The following is a 22,786-nucleotide window of genomic DNA, read 5'->3' as shown; positions in this document are numbered from 1 at the left end:
ACAGAGCGATTCCAGCCAATTACTCCAGCTCCCCAGCCTAGGACCCCAGAGCTGTACCATCTTGCCCTGGTCAGAAGCCTGACCAGTATAAGTTTATTACCCAGTCCGCCACTCCCTCAATGTGGAGAGGACGTGCACCAGTTTTTGTTCCTGAGCAGATTCCCCAAGTACTTCAAGCAAAACGTACTGTTTTAGGTAAACAGATTTGTTAACTACTGAAAGATACATTTTAAGTGCTTAGAAGCAGTAAGCGAACAGATCAAAGTTACTCATCTAAGAAATAAAAGTAAAATCACAATCTGAGGCAACGTAGAAAAAACCCAACAGGCACAATCAAATACAACCCTAAAAACTATAGTCTGATCTAATACAGAATTTGGAAAACGGGGGATCGCTCCTTCAAAGTGCTGATCATTTTGTCTAGTAAAGGACTAATGCACATGTTCAACTTTAATTATGTGATTAATTCCATTGGCTTCAGTTGGACTGAATATGTGTTTTCAGATAAGCGTATGGCTAAGTGCTTTGCTGGATCAGGAATTGCTGTTATTCCATATTATATATATTATATATTCCATATTCAATAATATTCTATGCACTGTCTATACATAAAAGAAGATACAGTTCCTGATCCAAACAGCTAAAGATTTCTGGGAAATAAGAGAGGAGAGCAAAATTAGAAAAGGAGGCAAGAGTGAATACGTTTCTGAGATTTTGAGATTTCAAAGTTTAGTTTTGTCCCAAATTGAAACACAAAGTCAAAATCTTACAATTTTCCATGAAATTAAGTTTCACTTTGACCATTTCACATTGAAATGTGTCATTTTGATAAGGCCAAAAGTTCCATTATGCCTTTATCATTTCAACTTTTATAGAATAATATAATACAGTATAGTATATAAAAGTCAAAACAATAAAGGCAAAACAAAATGTTTCAGCTACGTTGAAACAATATGTTTTGATCATTTCCTGTGACAATCTCAATGAAATCTATACTTTCCAGTGAAATGTTTCAATGTTGTCAAATCAACGTTTTCTGATGGAAACCTATTGTCAGAAAAAAAATTTGAGCAGCTCTGCTAACTATCTCTGACACTCAAACTGAATACAAAACGTGGGTATGGGATACTTGGAAGATGATCACTGTATAAAAAACAGAGATATCAGTCTAAGGCCAAAATATATGCTTCCAGCAAAGAAAGTACCAGTGTTGGTGACAGATAGTTTACAAAGAAACTAGACAAAATGGAAAGCTTTTAAGTAATCAAAAATTATACAAAGGCACACAGAGTGGGTAAATTCACTATTTATCATAAAAGCTGATAGAAATTAGAGGGTTTATTTGGACACAAGAGACCTAAACACTGTTGTGCAAAGTAAATATGATCCACTACACATGACAGAGGAAATTACAAGCAAGTTTTCCAGTGCTACAGTATATGGTATATTATTCAATTATTGGTGTAAGGTCAGGATTTTGGCAGCTACAATGAACTGACTAGAGTTCAAATGCTATACATTTAATACACCATTTGGGTACTATTTTTTTACATCTGCCATTCAGAATAAATTTGGCACCAGAAGTTTTCCATGGAAACTCTTTTCCAATTAACTAACTCTTGAAGGCATCACAGTTGAAACATTTGTAGCTGATGTGGTAGTTTGGAAAGCTTGTATCAAAGAACATGATTTCAGACTGAAATAAGTTCTGGGCAGACCCAAAGAAAGGAATCTAATCCTGAGTCACACAGCATTACAGTCAGAATTCCAATAAAATATGCATATATTTTTCAATCTTTTTATAGCCTGACAGAGATGTTGAGAAGCAAAAAAGTCTATCCTTCATTTGCTTAGGATGTTGGGTAGAGAGTATTATAACATTTTAGCAAAAGAACCATTTATAATGTGTCTCACTTTTCTCATTTATTCTTAATATGTGGAATGTCTTTTCTAGTCTCAAATATAGGGTAGCATTTTCTGTGGGACAAAGAAAGCTGGTGGGAGTTGAGAAGGTTACAGGAATTTGGTGTGCTGTTTTTGCTTACAGAAGTATAAAATGTTCTACGTATTAGTGTATGAACATCAAAGCAATTTTGTTCAGTTTTCTTTGTGCCAGGTATATTGGACTTCTTCTTTTTACCCTGGGTCTAAAAAAGCCTGGAAGATGAACATAGTATAAAAATGGATATGTCTGGTTTGAGACCAAAGTACATATTTCCACACAGTAAAGTACCATTGATGCTGAAAGATATCATATCTCTTTATATTGTCTCATTGTTGCTGATGACTGTTGATAGCAGCATCCACTCTGAAATTTGTGGGTAATTTATTTAATTCACTTATAGGCATTTCTGTAGTGCTCATCTCTGAAGTATCTGATCATCCAGTGCCTGTTTATTCTGAAAGCAAAAACATGTAATCTTTGAACAGTTCACTTTTCTTTTGTGTGTGTAGAACTCTTTTAAGGTGTGGGTAAAATGCAAAATATTGGAAAAAGTCAGTAATGAAAAAGGGATTGAAATTAAAGTTGTAAAGAGCAACAGGTCACTAATGTTAGGATCTGCTCCTCAAAACACTTACTACCTGGCACATTGCTCACTGCTGCAAATAGTCCTGTTGGCCTCAGTTGAGTAATTGTAGTAATAAGCAATACATTGGGTAGTAAGTTTTTGCAGAACTGGTCCCATAAACAAAAAGCTGAATCAACATATAAACTAGCAAATAGGAGATCTGTGGGGAAAGAAGCAAGGGTCAGAGATAAGTAGGAGACATTTTAATGGAGCTGATTCACCAACAGAGATGAACAAAAGTTATAGGATTTATTTTCAGTGCCTACTTCACCCACCAATGAAGACTTTCCCTCCCTGGTAGGCAAGAGGTCTCCTCATCTACCTCTTTGCCCACCCTCTACTTCTCTCCCTTCTGAATATTGGCAGAAAGGAGACTCTACTTTTTTCTTCACTCTCCCCCAAGATAAGAAGCATCTCTTCTCTCTCTCTCTCCACTTCCCTACAGTGCGAGTTGATCTCTTTCTCCCAAGCAGTGGTAGAGTGTGCACATGCAGGGGTAAGGTAGAGGGGTCTACATGGCTTCTTTTGTTCCAGTCACCCAGGGGAGGGAGGAGAACCAACAGCCCGCTGCACAGTGGATCAATGTGCTGAGCTCTCCCTGGTAAGCAGAGAAGCACGGTTGAAGGGAGCTCTTTTCCCTGTATCTTAACTCAGGTAAAAGATGCAGGACATCAGTCAGCCTACTTTAGAACAAACACAGCACTGTTGCACTGCTTGGTAAGAACTGTGTCTTCTTCACACTGGTCACATGAATAGCAAATTGTACAAATAGTTGCTCAAACTTATATGACTCACAGGCTATCTGTGCCCACCAGCAAGGATACTAATAAGAAACTTCAGTGGCTTATGGCTTGAAATGAAAGTTCAATTCTGATATGTTTAGTACTTCGTTCAGTAATTATGGGTGGGGTGTTTGAAAATGCACAGTATTGACCTAACTCTGCTCCCCTTGAAGTCAATATAAGCTTTACCTTTCATTTCAATGAGAGCAGTTAGGTCATCACTAAGCCTTTTGAAAATCCCACCCTATAGGTTTATAAGAGGCTAAAAAGTCATAATAAAACCATTATTGTTGCATTTTGTGTTTCATACATTACAGGTTGAGACTGATAATCAAATCTGTTTAGTTGAACAATGGACATGTCATGATAACTGACACCTACTGGCTAAAGGACAGAGTGCTTTGGGTTGAAGCTGTGCCTGTCCCTTTATGGAATAATAGTTATTTACTGGTAGTTATTTAATAGTTCCAGTAATGAGATCAAAAGAATTTCAGTGTATACCTAACTTTAAGCACAAGCTTAAGTGCTACCCTGAATCAGGTCCATAACCTTCCATATGAACAAACAGTTAATAATATATATGTTACTTCATATCTTATAGCATGGAAAAATCCATAAAGGGTCTCACTCACTCTCCCTCCCACCCCCACCCCAGTTGAACAACACATAGTGCTCTTCAACCTCTTTATCCACTGGAAAAGAGTGAAAGAAGTTTTTAAAATATTAAAAACTATGAGAAATTAACACTTTCTTTCACATTTTTTAACTTTCTTCCCCCTTCTCCGGTGGAAAGAAGAAGAAGGGGGAAAATAGAAGAGAGCGAATGCTGGAGGGGAGGGAAAGAACCTCTCATTTTTTCCTCCCTCCTCTTTTTTTGTAAGAAAGAAAAATGACAGGGGAGTAAAAAAGTGAGAGGACTGTACAAAGAAATACAAACAACATTTTTTGGAACAAAAGGAATTTTTTTGGTTTGAATTCTTTCAGTGAAAAAAGGAAAAGTGAAAAATTCTGAATGAAATGAAAACTGTTTTTGTTAAACCCATTTCATGAAAAAAAAATCAGCTAGTACAAGCATACTTTTAAGAGTGTTTTCACACTTTTAGTCTTTATTAAATCTATTACCATTGCAAATGGTAGAAATAAAACCCTCATCAGTCTTAACCCATTACGCTGGAGGTATCAAGAGGTGGTTTAAGGGACAGAATATTTATGACAGGTATCTGAAATACTGCTGCATAAAAATATCATTTCAGGTCCCATTTCTAAATTCATCTCCTTAACAAACATCGGACTGAAAAAATGACCACATTACTAGTAATTAACAACAATGCAAGCAAAGAACCAAATGATGCCCAGTGAATCTATATGCAGAAAGGACACCTCACACCTGGATCTGTGCTTGCCATTCATGAAAGGGGATTGGTCATCTATCTTTCTGGCACCATTTCCTCCTCCCACATAGTCTTCTAAGTTGTCTGAGTGTCCAGGGACCTGTTCCTGTGGAAGGGGCTGCATTCGCATTTGCAGTAACCCTCCACACTGTTGACCTTCTCCTCTCTCCTTTAATAAAATGTATGTCCTAAGTCAAACGTTAGCTTTGAAAATCTATAGATAATCAATCTATAGACAGGACAAATGTCAGCAACTCATATTTACATTGACATTAGGGTGGCCAGATGTCCTGATTTTATAGGGACAGTCCCGATTTTTGGGTCTTTTTCTTATATAGGTCCTATTAACCCCCATCCCCTGTCCCGATTTTTCACACTTGCTGCCTGGTCACCCTAACTGACATAGTGCTTTTCATCCCAAATGATACCAGTGTACTTAATAGTGTGTGAAGAGAGATTACCTCTCCTACCATATAATTTAGTATTGTAGTAAACTGCCCATAATAATATGCCACCACAGTCTAGCCAAAGCCATACTTTGGGAATTGTGAAGCTATGGAGGCAGAGCTTCAACTGGTGTGACTTGTCAGAGCTCCCCATGGGCACTGGACTGCTTCTGATTTAGACCCAGTACAAGTATTTGATCTCTGTATCTCCTGTACCAGAGGAGGCTGACAGAACTATAACAGCAGAATACATTCTTTTGCTATTTAGAAAAAACATCCTTAAACTCTAGATCTGGATCCAAACTACCTCAGAGTTTGAGGATGTTTTGGTTTCAACCCATCCCTAAAAATAATGTAAGAAATGTACACTGGAAATATATTTTATTTCTTCTCCTAGAAAGGCCCTAGAAAAGCACACGTTTATGGAATTCCTTCGGTTATAGGGTATTTTTTTTCTAAATAGCACAAGAATATATTCTGCTGTCTATAAAAAAATGTGATCCTGATTAAGAATACTAACACTTCATGGAACTGATTCATTAGCTCATCTGGTAGACCTACCATTTGCGGGCTAGCAATATCAAAGCAATCCTGTCTTTCCAATAATTAATATGTATGCATTTACAGTACATCCACATAGAAGTGGCAGCAAACTACTAAAGCTGTTATGTGTCCTAGAATGTTTGCACAATTTATGTGGTAAGGAATATTGACAAGTGCCAGTGTGTGAAGTAAAAGAAATTGGCAGCATAAAGCAAGCCTTTATTCCTCACAGTCTGTGAGGATTAGAGAAACCAGACACTGAACACAAGAGAGGGAGAAAAAAAATCACCTGATGTAATAGCCCTATGTAAATGATGTTTCAGGCAACTTAGTGGAATTGGCATCTTTAACTGAAAGGAGGTAATTTAAAATCTCAATGTGCATATTTTCATTGCATTGGATGCAGAACAGAGGTTCTAAGTGTTTAACTTTTAAATAACTGGTAATGCTATGTAAAGACTTTAAATTAAATGAATACATTTTAAGGCACGGGGCTGGTTTCAGTATTCCCAACCTCTGTCCCCAAACACCAGTCATTAGAATCCAAATGTCCAATTAATGGTTGTTACTGTACAGTAGTGGCTTAATGATTCTAAACAGAAAGGTTCAAAACTAGATAATAATCTGTAGGCTGTACACAGAGTGTTTGTGTCTCGTTGATTTTAATGTGGTCTGATCATGAAGTCTGCAAATGAAAAACTCTGCTCTAGCTTACCCATTAATTTGGATTTCTCTCATTTAAATGGTTTCCCATACTGCCATTATTACCTCGATATTTATAGTACCATCAAAGAAGAATGAAACTATCTTGAAAGATGCACAATTTTTACCTCAGCCTGATATGCATTAAAAAAATTCCTAGAGATGAGATGAAGAGTTAACAAGAAAAACAACTGGCTGTCCCCAAACACATTTTCCTTATTGTGCATAAGTTTTCCCACTAATTGCCTATTCATCCAACCTTCCTCTGACCCTCCCCCGCTCCGTTTTTTTTTTCTTTTCCTTTTTACCAACTATGGAGGGTTACTGGTAAGAGGAGCTGAGGGACCTGGAGTTCAGAGTGAAGAAGGAAAGAAAAAGTTGAAAACTCCAGAAAAGGACACGTTTTACAAATAGGTCAGGGTACAGAAGGAATTGTGGTGGTGTACAGGCCTCTGGGCAGGGAAGGTATTTTCAGGCTGACACTTTGGGCTAGATTCATCCCTGTGCAGGCACTGGATCTGGTCCAGGGACAGAAAGGAAGTAGCTGCTTCTGCTTCCCTTATTCTGTTGCTGCAGCTGGGGACCACGCCATAGGCAAGGGCAGTACTGAATCTGCTCTAACTTGTGCCTCCCACTTCCATACACCTGGGGAATTTTCCCAGTGGAGTGTGTGGCCCTTTGTGATCACTTTGTGCCAGAATAACTGGTGCAAAGAGGCTGCAGTGAAGAGCTAAATTTGCTCCTTTCAGCTTAACACTGAGTTTTGAGAAAATCCTCGCTCAGTCCTTTGTTATTATTCTCAGAGCCATGGGCCACTGAGCAAAACTCTCCATGCATGCTAAACAATTTAAAATAGTCAGTAAAATAATGCAGCACTCCCTTAAACATTAGGATGTGTTTTGAAGAGTGATCCCATTCCATTTTCAATCATCTCTTATTTTTCACAGCTTCAATTTGTATCAGTGTTGTGGGGGGTAAATGCAGCAGTGGTAACTCAGTAATCGCACAATTATCACATGAGTTATTATGAGACATTGTGAAGTTTTCAGCAATAGGCCTCTCGTCCTTCATGGAACAAAGCAACTTTCCTATGAGGAGATAGCACAGTAGCATAATATATTTCAGGAACTCATGAGGTGTCCGCATAGTCAGCATGTGTCCATCTCACAAAAGTCACATCTTTGTTGGTGCACTTCTTCACAGCCTCTGCTACATTTCAGTACAGAACCCTTAAACATGATCAAAAAGGCAAGATTTCAAAAAACAAATTAATAGATGGAGTCACTCCTATGAGGTATCGAGAGGCACAGCGGCTTCTGAAACATCAGACTAAATTAGAGAGGCTAGGTTCTGCTTTTACTACTTTTATTACTGCAGTACATCTGCCGTGCAGACCGGGAAACTCGAGAAGTGTGCTGCTTGACTGGAGCTAGAATTAGGATATGATGGAGTGTCTGCCGAGATTCATCAAGCCCTCGTATCGCTACCCCTTCCTACTTCTCCATGTGGGCACCAATGATACTGCCAAGAATGATCTTGAATGGGTCACTGCAGATTATGTGGCTCTGGGAAGAAGGATAAAGGTGTTTGAGGTGCAAGTTGTGTTCTCATCCATCCTCCCCGTTGAAGGAAAAGGCCAAGGTAGGGACCATCGAATTGTGGAAGTAAATGTGTGGTTACACAGGTGGTGTCAGAGAGAGGGCTTTGGATTCTTTGACCATGGGATGTTGTTTCACGAAGAAGGATTGCTAGGAAGAGATGGGATCCACCTAACAAAGAGGGGGAAGAGCATGTTCACAAGCAGGCTTATTAACCTTGTTAGGTGGGATTTAATCTAGGTTCTCCAGGGGATGGAGACCTAAGCCCTGAGGTAAGTGGGGAAGTGGGATATGGGGAGGAAACATAAGGAGGAGAGTGCAACAGGGAAGGCCTCCTGATTCACACTGAGAAAGTAGGGCAATCGGCTAGTTACCTTAGGTGCCTATACACCAACACAAGAAGCCTGGGAAATAAGCAGGAAGAATTGGAAGTCCTGGCACAGTCAAGGAATTATGATGTGACTGGAATAACAGAGACTTGGTGGGGTAACTCACATGACTGGAACACTGGATATAAACTGTTCAGGAAGGACAGGTGGGGGAGAAAAGGTGGAGGAGTTACACTGTATATAAGAGAACAGTATGATTGCTCAGAGCTCCAGTATAAATCTGGAGAAAATCTTGTTGAGAGTCTTGGGTTAAGTTTAGAGGCGAGAGCAACAAGGTTGATGTTGTGATGGGAGTCTGCTGTAGACCACCAGACCAGGAGGATATGGTACATGAGGCTTTCTTCAGACAACTAACAGAAGTTTCCAGATCACAGGTCCTGGTTCTCATGCAGGACTTCAATCACCCTGACATCTGCTGGGAGAGCAATACAGCAGAGCACAGACAATCCAGGGAGTTTTTGAAGCGTGTTGGGGACAACTTCCTGGTGCAAGTGCTGGAGGAACCATCTCAGGGCCATGCTCCTTTTGACCTGCTGCTCACAAACAGGGAAGAATTGGTAGGGGAAGTAGAAGTGGGTGGGAAGCTGGGCAGCAGTGACCAGGAGATGGTTGAGTTGAGGATCCTGACAAAAGGAAGAAAGGAGAACAGCAGAATACAGACCCTGGACTTCAGAAAAGCAGACTTTGACTCCCTCAGGGAACTGATGGGCAGGATCCCCTGGGAGGCTAATATGAGGGGGAAAGGAGTCCAGGAGAGCTGGCTGTATTTTAAAGAAGCCTTATTGAGGGCGCAGGAACAAACCATCCTGATGTGCAGAAAGAATAGCAAATATGACAGGCGACCAGCTTGACTTAACAGAGAAATATTTGGAGGGCTTAAACACAAAATGGAAGCTTACAAGAAGTGTAAACAGATGCCTAGGAAGGAGTATAAAATATTGCTCGAGCATGCAGGGGTGGAATCAGGAATCAACGCACAATTGGAGTTGCAGCTAGCAAGAGATGTGAAGGGTAACAAGAAGGGTTTCTACAGGTATGTTAGCAACATATGTTAGCAACAAGAAGAAGGTCAGGGAAAGTGTGGGACCCTTACTGAATGGGGAAGGCACTCTAATGACAGATGATGTGAAAAAAGCTGAAGTACTCAATGCTTTTTTTGCCTCGGTCTTCACAGACACGGTCAGCTCCCAGACTGTTGCACTGGGCAACACAGGATGAATAGGAGGTGAGGAGCAGTGGTGAAAGAACAGGTTAAGGACTATTTAGAAAAGCTGGACATGCACAAGTCCATAGGGCCAGATGCAATTCATCCAAGGGTGCTGAGGGAGTTCGCTGATGTGATTGCAGAGCCATTGGCCATTGTCTTTGAAAACTCGTGGTGATTGGGGGAGGTCCCAGATGATTGGAAAAAGGCAAATATAGTGCCCATCTTTAAAAATGGGAAGAAGGAGAATCCAGGGAACTACAGACCGGTCAGCCTCACCTAAGTCCACAGAAAAATCATGGAGCAGGTCCTCAAGGAATCCATTTTGAAGCACTTGGAGGAGAGGAAGGTGATCAGGTACAGTCAACATGGATTCACCAAGGGCAAGTGATGCCTGACCAACCTGATTGCCTTCTGTGATGAGATAACTGGCTCTGTGGATATGGGGAAAGCAGTGGACATGATATACCTTGACTTTAGCAAGCTTTTGATATGGTCTCCCACAGTATTCTTGCCAGCAAGTTAAAGAAGTATGGATTGGATGAATGGAATATAAAGTGGATAGAAAGCTGGCTAGATTGTCAGGCCCAGGGTAGTGATCATCAACTAAATGTCTAGTTGGCAGCCTGTTATCAAGTGGAGTGCCCCAGTGGTTGGTCCTGGGGCCAGTTTTGTTCAGCATCTTCATTAATGATCTGGATGATGGGATGGATTGCACCCTCAGCAAGTTTGCGGATGACCCTAAGCTGTTGGATGAGGCAGATACACTGGAGGGCAGGGATAGGGTCCAGCGTGACCTAGACAAATTGGAGGATTGGGCCAAAAGAAATCTGATGAGGTTCAACAAGGACAAGTGTAGAGTCCTACACTTAGGACAGAAGAATCCCATGCACTGCTACTGGCTGGGGACAGATTGGCTATGCGGCAGTTCTTCAGAAAAGGATCTGGGGATTACAGTGGACAAGAAGCTGAATATGAGTCAACAGTGTGCTCTTGTAGCCAAGAAGGCTAATGGCATATTGGGCTGCATGAGTAGAAGCATTGCCAGCAGATTGAGGGAAGTGATTATTACCCTCTGTTCGTCACTGGTGAAGCCAGATCTGGAGTATTGCATCCAGTTTTGGGCCCCCCCCCCACTACAGAAAGGATGTGGAGAAATTGGAGAGAGTCCAGTGGAGGGCAATGAAAATTATTAGGGGGCTGGGGCACATGACTTATGAGGAGAGGCTGAGGGAACTGGGCTTATTTAGTCTTCAGAAAAAAACAGTGAGGGGGGAATTTATATTAGCCTTCAACTATCTGAAGAGGGTTCCAGAGAGGATGGAGCTAGACTGTTCTCAGTGGTGGCAGATGACAGAACAAGGAGCAATAGTCTCAAGTTGCAGTGGGGGAGGTCTAGGTTTGATATTAGGAAAAACTGTTTCACTAGGAGGGTGGTGAAGCACTGGAATGGGTTACCTTGGGAGATGGTGGAATCTCTAACCTTAGAGATTTTTAAGACCTTCTTGACAAAGCCCTGGCTGGGTTGATTTAATTGGGGTTGGTCCTGCTTTGAGCAGGGGGCTGGAGTAGATGACTTCCTGAGGTCTCTTCCAACCCTAATCTTCTATGATTCTGTGATTCTATGGTTATTGTAGTCATGTTTAGTGTCACTAAAGTACTGTCCTACGAAGCAATACTTCCCATATAGGCTGCTGGCTGTGGGGAGTAGCTCAAGTTGCTGGCCTGAGGGCTTCCAAAGGAGTGGAAGAGTAAGTTAGGTTGTTGGCTATTGGAAGGGTGCAGGAGGAATAACTCAGTTTTGTAACCTGGGGTCTTGACAAGGAAGAAGGTAAATAAGAAATCTGGACACTGGAAAGACTATTGACTCGAGGATTTAGCAGGGATTGGTGCTAGGTCTGGATGCCTGGGTGGTAGGGTAAATAAAGCCTAGTGCCAAGGATAGGTTGGGTCTTGAGGTTGGAAATCAGCTATAATGGTTTTTACCATCGGGCATCCCCAGCCATCCTGTGAAAGGGGCACTACAAAAGACATCTGTGGCTTGGGGGTCTTTAAGCCCTACCAGGAGTTTACCAAGTGATGCTGCTTACTGGGCTGGCCCCCCTTGGGAGCTTTTAATCTCTTCTCTTTTTCCTTCAGTTTCTCTTTCTTAAGATGCCAAAATGGCACCTCCAGTCTTCTGTGTTCCTGATCTCTCTGACCCTTCCCTCAGAATCCTGTACCCTGGGGCCAGATTCCACTGAAGTAAGTAAATTATGGCATGTACCTTATCAATCTCCTTTTGCTCCTCCTCCTTCTTTTCCTTTTCTATTTTGTGGATCTTTATCTTTAAGTCCTTTATTTGCTTATTCAAGGCTCCAATTCCCAATATTAAGCCTTGTAACAACAGTCTTTTGCTTGTCTTTTTTGCATTTCTTATCCAGCATAATCTGTCAGTTCCTTTTCCAATCGGTGCCAGTCTCCCCATAATACATCTCTGGGGACTCCATAGGGACCTTCTTTTGATTTAACCCACTCCTTCAGTGCCCTGGAAACCTATTAAAATTTGAACCCATCTAATGCCTTTGCTGAAGGGCTCAGTTGTGAACCTTGTCAGCCAAGCTACCTGTATAATAAACTATATGTTACCTGCTCCAGACAAATGGATATGAGTCGACTCATGACATCGCTAATGTTGGGATTCCCTCCAAGACTTCTTTCCACTCAGCTTCCCAAGAGCTGAGTATACCTCCAGCCTTCATTACTCAGGTATCTATATTTGGCATATAGCAGTGCTACACTGAGTTGATCAGACTCAAACGCAGGGGGGATGGATGCAGGACATATCACAACTCCAGAGTTACACATAAACCTTCTCGCTTTCTATACATACACATCTCATTGCATTTACTATATATTGCATCACACATTTTTGGCTTGGCTTAGTTGCTTTGCAGGAATCAATCCCTGCACAGCATGCGCTGTCCATGCACTGTCCATGCTTCAGCTTCCTCTTTGCCTCATCTCTACCTTCCTAACTTATTTTGTCCCTTGTTATCTAGTTCATAATAAAATAATTGCCTGGGTGTTCTCCCTCTTATCTTAGTTTGCTCAGACTTTCTGTCTTCTTAGCCTACTGACCTACTTACTCACCTTATTTAGCACAAACAATCTGTTCTCAACCTGATCATTCACTTATGTCCCTAATTCTATCTTCCAAAAAATGAGGCCTCCCTCCATGTGTTACTCACTCATATTGGGTCAGGCCTCAGCTACAGAACCTAGTGTAAAGTCTGGACTGGATGGGCTGATGGGAGGCTGCTGGTCACTAAGCGAAGTCCAGCCACTTCATTTCAAGTATCTAAATAAGAGATTAACTCTTTTTGAAAATCTGGCCCACTGTGACCAGCTTGCAAACAACTTTATGGAACATTTGTTTGCACAAATTATTCATCTGAAAAATTCTGAATAGCATTTTTTTTTTTTACTCATGGCCTGGTTGTGAGACAATCTGTGAACAAATAAAAGGGCTGAATTATTCAACTAGATTGTCCATTGTGAACAATTTGGCCAGTTGTATTAATGATCCAAGTGAGAATCTGGCCAACACAGTGGTGCGAGCACTCCTGCCTTTGTCAAATATGTAATGGGAGAGTGTCATTAAAGGGGCTGGGCTTTGGTTTTATTTCTCATCTGAAAGACAGCAGCTTCCTTAGCAGACTGGTCCTAACACTGACTCAGTACTGAGTCAGAGGGAACGCTGCCATCACATTCAATTACCATTACAACTTCCTGCAGCATCCTGGGTTTTCTTTGGAGGGCACCATGCAGTATTGACCAAGCCTGACTGACCTTGTTTAACATGTGAGATTTGACAATATTATCTGATAGCCCTCAGAGGGTATGGCTGCAGTTTTAAGGCATTCATGTATACACTCAAAAAATAAAAAAAGTCTGTCTGCTGTTTATCTGGTAAACACAAAATCATGCACCCATGTATTATATGCATCCCATCAATGTTTGCGAGTGCTGACCTATCTGCAAAACATGCAGTGTGCCAATTGTGTTACTTGGGTTGGGTTGGGAAGGATCCAACATTGTAAAGAGAGAGCCCTAAACATTAAAAAAATATGTACTACTTGTCACTGATTTTTTCTGAATTATCTGTTTGTCAGCTTCTTGCTATGGCCGTGGTGCTGAATATTAATGAGGCTACCCTTGAACAGCCTCAGGAGTGAATATCCTGCACAATTTATTGTTTTGCATAATTTTCAGAACTAGTACCCTACCAAAAGAGGGTCAATTCAGACCCCTATTAGCAGTAGATCAACTAGTCCTTAACTCCCATTACAAAGTTTTATTTCAAACTAAATTTAACCTTAAGCTGTGGGGATATCTGTGTCACTTATCTGTGTGAGGCTCTACAGTATATCTGTTTTTCCATTTCCAGAAATGAAACCATCTTTTGACCCAGACTGTTTGCAGTTTGTAGACTGGTGCCTGATTATACCACCATTCAAATAATGAAATCTGTAACCAGAAGAGGAAGTTTCAAAGACAGTGCTCTGTTTAGAATATGGAAACTATAATCTTCAAATTGAATCTATTTCCCCATGTTATGTATCCTCACACCTTCTTGTCAACTGTCTGAAATGGGCCATCTTGATTAGCACTACAAAAGTTTTTTTTCTCCTGTTGATAATAGCTCATCTTAATTAATTAGCCTCTTAGAGTTGATATGGCAACTTCCACCTTTTCATGTTCTCTATATGTATATCTATCTTCTTACTATATGTTCTATTCTATGCATCTGATGAAGTGGGCTGTAGCCCATGAAAGCTTATGCTCAAATAAATTTGTTAGTCTCTAAGGTGCCACAAGTACTCCTGTTCTTTTTAATCTTCTTTAATCTTGTAGTTTTCCTCAAATGCCATGATCAGCTATTAGATCCTTACAGAAGGTGATGGGGTTTCTTTAAAAGAAGCCCATTGCCTGTAGTTGCTGAATGCCTAGTTACATTTCTTAAAAGTGCAGGTTTATTCTCAGTGCTGTTCCCCATATATCTACAGCAGCAAGAAGTTAAACCAGGTTTCTTGTAATTGGTTCATTTCCTTAGGGTTAAATTATGGTTTATGCACTTTGAAGCACTGTAGGAGGTGAGCAGCCTTTACTCTTGAGCTGGGAAGACAGAGGTGTCATGATTGGAAAATGTTCTAGCAGGAAGTGAGTCTCAAAGTGCAGAAGAGGAGCAAGTGCCAAATGCCCTTCCTGACAGGCACCTTCAACCACAACATAAACACAGACCTCCCACTTGACTAAACTTAAAATAATAATGAAAAATTCCTGGGGAGGAATGTGCTGTATGTAGCTGTCAAACTGTGATGCCTTTGTTTTCCCATGTACGGCACGTTTACATTTTTACAGACTTTGCAAATATGCAGAGATGGCAGCCATTTTGTTCTCAGAGTTACTCCGGCTTGAACCCAGGACACACAAACACACACATAGGGCTTTCTCATGGGGATTTATTTTTGTTTTTTGTTGTTGGTTTCCTAAAATAAGTAATCACTCTGAAGGAATATATTTTGTTCTCTATACATGGGAGAACAGAACACATATTTGATTAGCCCTCACCCATTTTACATTCTTTTCTGAACTCTTACCTATTTTTCTCATTATTATTATTCCTTGTCTGCATACTTTGTTCAGTTAGTCTCTTGCCTAACTCTTCCATTTCTTATCATGTTATTTTACCTCTAGCTTGATAATGGCTTGTATCTGTAGCTGGATTAATTTTTTGTACTTTTTTTCTTTAAACGTAAGAACTTCTTGAAATATTTTTTCAAAAAATATAATTTTCAACAATATTTGAAAACAAACAAATAAATTTAGGATTGTACATTCAATATAGTTGTTTTGAAATTGTGGTAAGATGCCCAGTTTTTCTCCATTTTTTTCTTTCCTTTTGCCCCTTAGAAATGTGGGGGAAATATAAATAAAGATAGAAATGAAAACTTTCATTTTTAAAGGAATATTTTTCTCTTACTTTTTAAATTTCTCAAGTGAAAAAAGTCACATTTTTTTTTTCCTGTTGGAAAACAGTCAGAAAGTGTGAGAAAGTGGGTGTGGGTATGGCAGGGAAAACACATTTTTGGTACTTTGTTACTGGTTTCCAATTGACAAAAGTTGGAAATCAGTAGCAAAAAGAATGGGGGAAAGCAGGTTTTCCACTTTCTTTTAAAAACTGGAATTTCCCCACAGCAAAACTATTATTTCCAGATGGACAATTTTGAATGGAGATTTTTTTCCCCATGAATATTCCCAGAGAAAATTTTCCTATTTTCCTATTTTCCAACCAGTACTACATGTAGCCAAACTATCTATTCCAGGCTCATCTTTTTACCCAGGCATTTGAAAATGGGGAGAGGAGTGGTGAAACTGTAAGTGTTAAGGGACAGAAGGCTCTGTGGTGGGTTCTTACACTGCTGCATTAAGAATGCATTTTTAAGTTATGTCAACTTTGCCTATATAATAGGGATAGGGTCCCTTTTTAGCATTTAAAAAAAAACAGACTCAGTAACTAAATATATATCTTAGGCCTTGTCTACGCAGAAAATATGTACTGCCTTAATTGAACTGGTATCGTTAGAGTGGTTCAATACCTCCCTAATGTGTATGCAGCTATAAAGGTTTGCAGCTATTCCCATACGGGAAGAGGAATAAACTGTATAGTATAACTACTTGAGGTGTGTAGGAGGGAATCACACCTTTAACTGATATAAATATACTGGTACAAACACTGTGTATAGACCAAGCTTATTTGGTCCCAATTACCATGGTATATGAATGACTTTACTTACCGTTCATGGTTTTGATCATAAGATGATGACTCTATAGCTTTCTTCCTCATTCTATCTATGCAGTCATCCACTCCACTTCCCACCTCCGCCTTCTTCTACAGCAATAATGAAATACAAGGTAGATGAAGAAGAATTAGTGTAATGTAGAGCAGCTCTGATGTCATATCACTTCTTCTCATCAGGCAGAGGTTGGAACTAGGGGTGCTGGGGGTGTTGCAGCACCCCCTGGATTGAAGTGGTTTCCATTATATACAGGGTTTACAGTTTGGTTCAATGGATCTCAGCACCCCCACTATAAAAATTGTTCCAACACCCCTGGACAGAGGGGGCAATTGAACTGGGTGAGTGCCTTAACCATTGGCAAAAGGTAACAAGAGAATCTGCCTTCCCACCATGTTGTGTGAAGTTAAGCAGGCACAAGAAACAACATAGGTGCATAAGTTACATAACTCCAGGAGAGGGTTCCCATCTGTGGTTCTCAAGCAGAGATTGGCACCACCCTGCAGGCCAGATTTAGGCACCTAACTCTGTGAGACAGGCAGGGTTTAGGACACACCCTTCTTCTCAGTATCTCCTATTGGCTTGCTTAGGCAGTTCCTCACCTAGCATGCTGGCTTTTGTGGATCCTCTTCTCAGCTGTCTACCTCCTCCCATCCATTATATACAGAGCTTATGCACCTAATGCAGGCTTTGTGGATTCCAATAATTTTTGAGTTAGGTATTGCAATGGTGAATGTCCCTTTGTGGATCTGGGCCCTTGTTCTTTGAATAAGAGTTCTGTCTATTTGAACTCGTTTCCCCCTTTTTTTTTTCAACTTCATTTTTATTTAACTAGAGTCCAGGGGAAAGCAACAAAAATGAGAAGAGGTTAAGAAAACATGACCTATGAGGAAAGATTGAAAGAATTGTGCATATTTAATGTACAGAAGAGAGGGCTGGAGGGCATAATAACAGTCTTTAATTATGGCAAAGGTTGTTATAAAAAGGATGGTGATCAATTGTTCTCTGTGTCCACCGAGGATAGGACAAGAAATAATTGAGTTAGTTTGCAGCAAGGGAGATTTAGGTTAGATATGAGGAAAAACATTCTAACTATAAAGATAGCTAAGCCATGGAACAGGTTATGTAGGGAGGTTGTGGAATCCCTGTTGCTGGAATCCTCGTTGCTGGAATCCTCATCACTCGAGGTTTTTAAGAATAGGTTAGTTAAACACCTGTCAGGGATGGTGTAGGTACACTTAATTCTCCCTCAGCTCTGATGGATGGACTAGATGACCTCTTGAGGTCCCTTCCAGCTCTATATTTCTATGATTCTATGGCTAAGATCTAGGGATCATGCCTTGAGAAAGCAAGTTTTGGGATGGGTCAGTGATTCTTTTCACTAGAAGATCTGAGATGCATCTGGAAACTGAGAAAGGGGCTGACTGGAGATACTTGCCATTGAGGGATGCTGGAGAGCTTTAATATTAAATAACAGTAATTATATAAATTTGTGAGTTTATACGGTACCTGGAACATAAACATTACTGTGTGGTAAGTCAGAATGCTTTTAGTAACCCCATTTTAATTATGATGTTTTGGCAACAGTGATCAGCCATTTAACCCTCAGATTTTCCCTACTTTTAAAATAAAATCTATGCTCAGATGTCTTTGTGATGAATCCCAAGATGGCACCTCTCTCATGGAAATTCCAATAGAAACCTTTAGAATCCTCTGATTTTATTTGATGGCACCAACAGCCCCGATCTAGCAGACAAAGACACATATTCCTTTGTTCCAAAACCTAGCTTAGTTGCCAGCTGGAACCAGTAGAAATTTCCATTAGGTTTCCCAATTATACATATGTTTGTCACTCAGCAGAGTCTGGGGAACTTCAATAGCTAGTCTTATGAGATGTGACAAACTCCAAGATTTGGAGCACCCAAAACTCTGTTCATTTACTCTTTAAATTCAACCACAAACATCTTTGAGATAGTTACTTATTAATGGGAAAAAGTACAGTATTTTACACCAACTGTCCAAAATATGGTTTGCAATACAGCCAGATAGTCACTTTAGGCACAGCCCTGAATGAACAAGGGGTGGTGCATAATCTGTACCACCCACAAGTATTCCTGGGAGGCACTATGACTGAGTCAGACATCTCTGTCTCATAATTCCTCCTCTACTTCCTCTTTCCCGGAGTAGGGGACGGTAATAATTTACTGCTGGCATATACAGACAGTAAATTACTACTCTTCCCATCCTCCCCTTCCTGCTCCCTGCTACTCTGACTAGAGATTAGAAGAGTGGAGCTAAGGCTCTGTCCATTCTCTGCCTACTTCCTGCCCACCTGCTATGGGGAGGGAGTATGCAGGTGAGTAACTGGAACCATGGTCTAGGAAGCCTGAAGTGTGTAATGCACTTTTACTTCCCTGTGCAGGCAGTAGTCCAAGGCCCAGATCCTCAAAGGCATTTAAGCACCTACCTTCCATGGCAGGTAGGCGTCTAAATACCTTTGAGAATCTGGACCCGTGTCACTATCTGAACCATAGAGTTTTGCTTTATTAGTGTAGAATATTGTAGTATTTTTCTGTATAGAGAGAAAGTTGTTATAGTGCTTCAGGATAAAAGGTTTGCTATGGTAGACGTTAGCATGATGAGACAAGCCAGCTAGCTGATAATATTGTATTCAAAGCAAAACACCAAGGTAAAACACCAGCTTCAGTAAAATCAACCAGGAAACTGGAGTAGCCCCTGTAAAAGCAGTATATTCCCAGAAAATAGTAACATCTGGTCATCATAAAGACTACACTTCTAGATACAGTTGAGATCGAAGTCTTGTAAGGCAAGCATTTGTGGCTATTGTTTCTTTTTTTGCACTACATTTTTGAACAGCCTAAACAGGAAACTTGATCTCTGGGTACTTTAGCCATTGTCTGCTTCACAACAAATTTCCTCTGATGTTCTAACCTGGGCTTATTTGCTGGAGTTTCATTTCCTTGTAAAATGTCCTGCAAAATGTAGAGGAAATTAAGGCACCAGTCTTTCCACTTGTCCACTTCATCACTTTCTCTGATTAGAAAGAAAAAGTTTATTTAACCGAAGTGAAAAATCAATAGCATCAGTCAGGTATCTGTTCAAAAAAAAGATACATTATGCCCTTCTTTGGCTTTTATCAGGTACCTTTTCTTTCTGAAACCTGTGTGAGCAAGACTTTTTAACAACTCTCCCTGGCCTACCTGCTTTCTGCAGCCTTAATAACTTTCTGGTAATAAATTATGCCTGGGACTTATTTATTTACCCTAGAAGTGCTGCTAAGTAAATTGCTTTTGCAGTATAAGACAGCATTTGTTCGTAACTAAGTATTCCTTTGTGCTTGACAACGACTTAGTGGGCCAAAACAACTTAATGTGAGAAAGTCAACTATTATGATCCAGCAAACCAGTTCCAGAATCTCACACATTCCACATTCCCTTTGCACATCTGGACTTTACAAGGACAAAGTTTTCTTTCATATAAACTGTTTATTGTGCTGTGAGATTGATGCCGTTAATATTGGCTTTCAAAATGACAGATTAGCATCACCAGTTAATCAGGGCTATTAGCAGATAAATATCTGTAATTTAATCACTACAGTAATTTCTTTTCCAATAATAAGATTTACAAATGCAAGTGATTAAGTAATTAGCTTACATCTCCATAGATTACAATTCCTCAGAGCTCTCTTCTCACACTTTCCCCCCAAAGATTACAGTATTTAATTAAAAGTAACTACTTTCTCCCCTCCCCCACCCCTCCTTATATTCTCTCTGTATGCACAAGTGAGAATCATTTATTCTAAACCAAAATCAGTCTTTTGGATATAATTTGACACAGAACCCCCATTCCAATCCCCCTATCTCTTAGTAAGGGTTAATATACATGTACACTTGAAAGCCATTGTAATAGTTCCCAGTCATAGTAATAGTTCTCAGTACATTTTCTATTCCATAGCGCAAGTGGGGTGCACAAGGGGAATTAATAACTTACAGGAAGGGGGGGAAAATTCCAAAGGAAAAATTGCGTGCAGTTGATAAAATAAAAGCCGGAGTTGCTGAAGCAGCCTATCCAAACACTTCTCAAGGATCCCTTTGTTGCTCCTCCGCTGAATTGGCCCCAGGGCAAAAGGCAAGTTCTACTCCTTCCAAACTTATATTCTCCTATTTGCGGAGTAATTTGACAGTTATTGTTAATTTCCTAAATGCAACATGAAAGCTGTAGAAGGGAGCCTAAAAGGGGGGGCGGGGGCAGAAGGGAAGGGAATGCGAGAGAGAAATTCATAAAGAACAGCAGAGAATATGGGCAAAATTGCTTCCATGTGTAGCACACAGGCAGGACTTGGGCAGAGCTCTATGGCAGTCCCAGAGTTTGACCTCTTGAGGCTGTGCCAGTTTGCTGGGGAAAAGGCACTGCTCTTTAATGAAGGCCTAATTTTTATTGCCACTCAATCGACTTCAAAGTGCTTCAGGTTGCCAAACATAATTTCACTGGAGGTATTTTCAGGTGCAGAGCAAATACTTCATGAATAATTTCCTCATTAGATTACAAGTTCCATTATAAAAGAGGGATTTTAGTTGTTCTAAGGCTTTTCTTTAGAAGCTGGGTTTTTTTTAAACAAAGTCTTTCTGAGGGGTTCTTTCTTACTTTTATTCTGGAAGAAAATACTTTAAACTGTTCTATCTTTTATTTATGCTTTTAAATGAGCATGTGGCTCACTGACATGACTGAGCACAGTAGTGATGTTTTTAATATGCTCTCAATTAAAAAATAAAATCTGACGGTTTGAACAGGTTTTCGTTTTCTTTCCTCACATCCTCCTTCATCCTCGAATTGTTGCTAAATTCACTGACTGCCAGCAACCTACTGGCAGCCTCGCTGGAGCCCCAATTAATTATGTAGATCTGACATGCTTCTGCATTTTTCATCTGTTTATTTTTCTCCTTGAGTAAAACATGTCTGTAATTGAAATACACAATTGTACATCTTCTTTACCACACCACTCCTGTGAAGATAGGGAACTTCTGCAGTTCAGGAAGAGCTGCTGTCAGAGTGAATGCGGATGGTTTTGAGAGGTTTGTTTAATGCATTTTGTGAGCAGCGATAAATCTCAGATAGAGGAGAAATAAGCAGGAGTCAGGAGAGGTGGGTCGTAATCCTAGTTTTCCTATTTAATTGCTATATGGCCTTGGGTAAAGTTGCTTGCCTGCTCTGTGCCTCAGTTTCCTCAGCTGTACAACAGGAATAATAGCCCCCACCCCCAGAGGTGTTGAGGCTAAACTTCTCAGCATTTGCCAAAACTCTTTGAATTAATTGGAACGCAAGTGTATAGTGATGGAGTTCTTAAAGTGCACTATGTTTCATCACTAGGTGGTGCTGTGTGAAGAATGCAGCAACATATCTTTACCAAATGTTGGAGACAGTCTACAATCTCTCTCATTTTAAAAAAAAAACAAAACATAAAGTTGTTGTTGCTAGCATCCATTTTGGTTCTGTCTCTGTGTGATGAACTTGACGTGGTGTCTGAAGAAAAATAATCTAAACTGAAGAATTTTGTCAAGATGCCAAAGTTTCATACCCCAGAAAGCTTCAGTTTCGATAGATCAGACTGGCCTGATTGGAAGGAGCAGTTTGCATTTTTTCTCATTGCAGCTAAGCTCCATGACGAGAGTGTGGATTCTGTGCCCTGGGCAGGGAAGCTGAACACATCTTTCAATCCTTTGCCTTTGGAGAAGACTGCCACAAGAACAATTACGCTCTGGTACTGGTTAAGATTGATGAACATTTTATGAGTAATGTGGTTTATGAGCATGCATGTTTCTACCAGTGTGTCCAAAAACATGGGGAGTCTGGGGAATCTTTCATAACGGGCTTATATGACATAGCAGAAACTTGTGATTTGGAAGGCAAAAAGGAAGAGCACTTTAGAGAGAAAAAGCTTTCATTCTAATGTGTATGTGATTAGAAGATTGGAGGCTGACAATTTCCTCAGTCGCAGGGTGGTGGCCATGATAGGCCTAGTGAGAAAGGTAGAAGAAGTTGATGGAATATTTGGTGATATTGGATTTTTAAAAGGAGATGCAGTAGGGATAAACTTGAGACTATGCTGAATCATATAGTCTACAGATGCCCCAGAGAATTCCTATCCTTGTAATTTACTTCGTAAAGTAACGACAATGGAAAAGAATGGCATAATTGAGAAAATCTTTGAGCCAACTGCTTGGTGCACTAAAGAAAAATGGAAACATCAAATCTCTGTAGCGCTTAAGAGAGTTAATGAAGCATAGTGAGAGAAAAATATATC

This window comes from Lepidochelys kempii, chromosome 1 (assembly GCF_965140285.1).
Source record: "Lepidochelys kempii isolate rLepKem1 chromosome 1, rLepKem1.hap1, whole genome shotgun sequence".
In the NCBI taxonomy this organism is placed as follows: domain Eukaryota; kingdom Metazoa; phylum Chordata; order Testudines; family Cheloniidae; genus Lepidochelys; species Lepidochelys kempii.
This window is presented reverse-complemented; position numbering follows the sequence as displayed.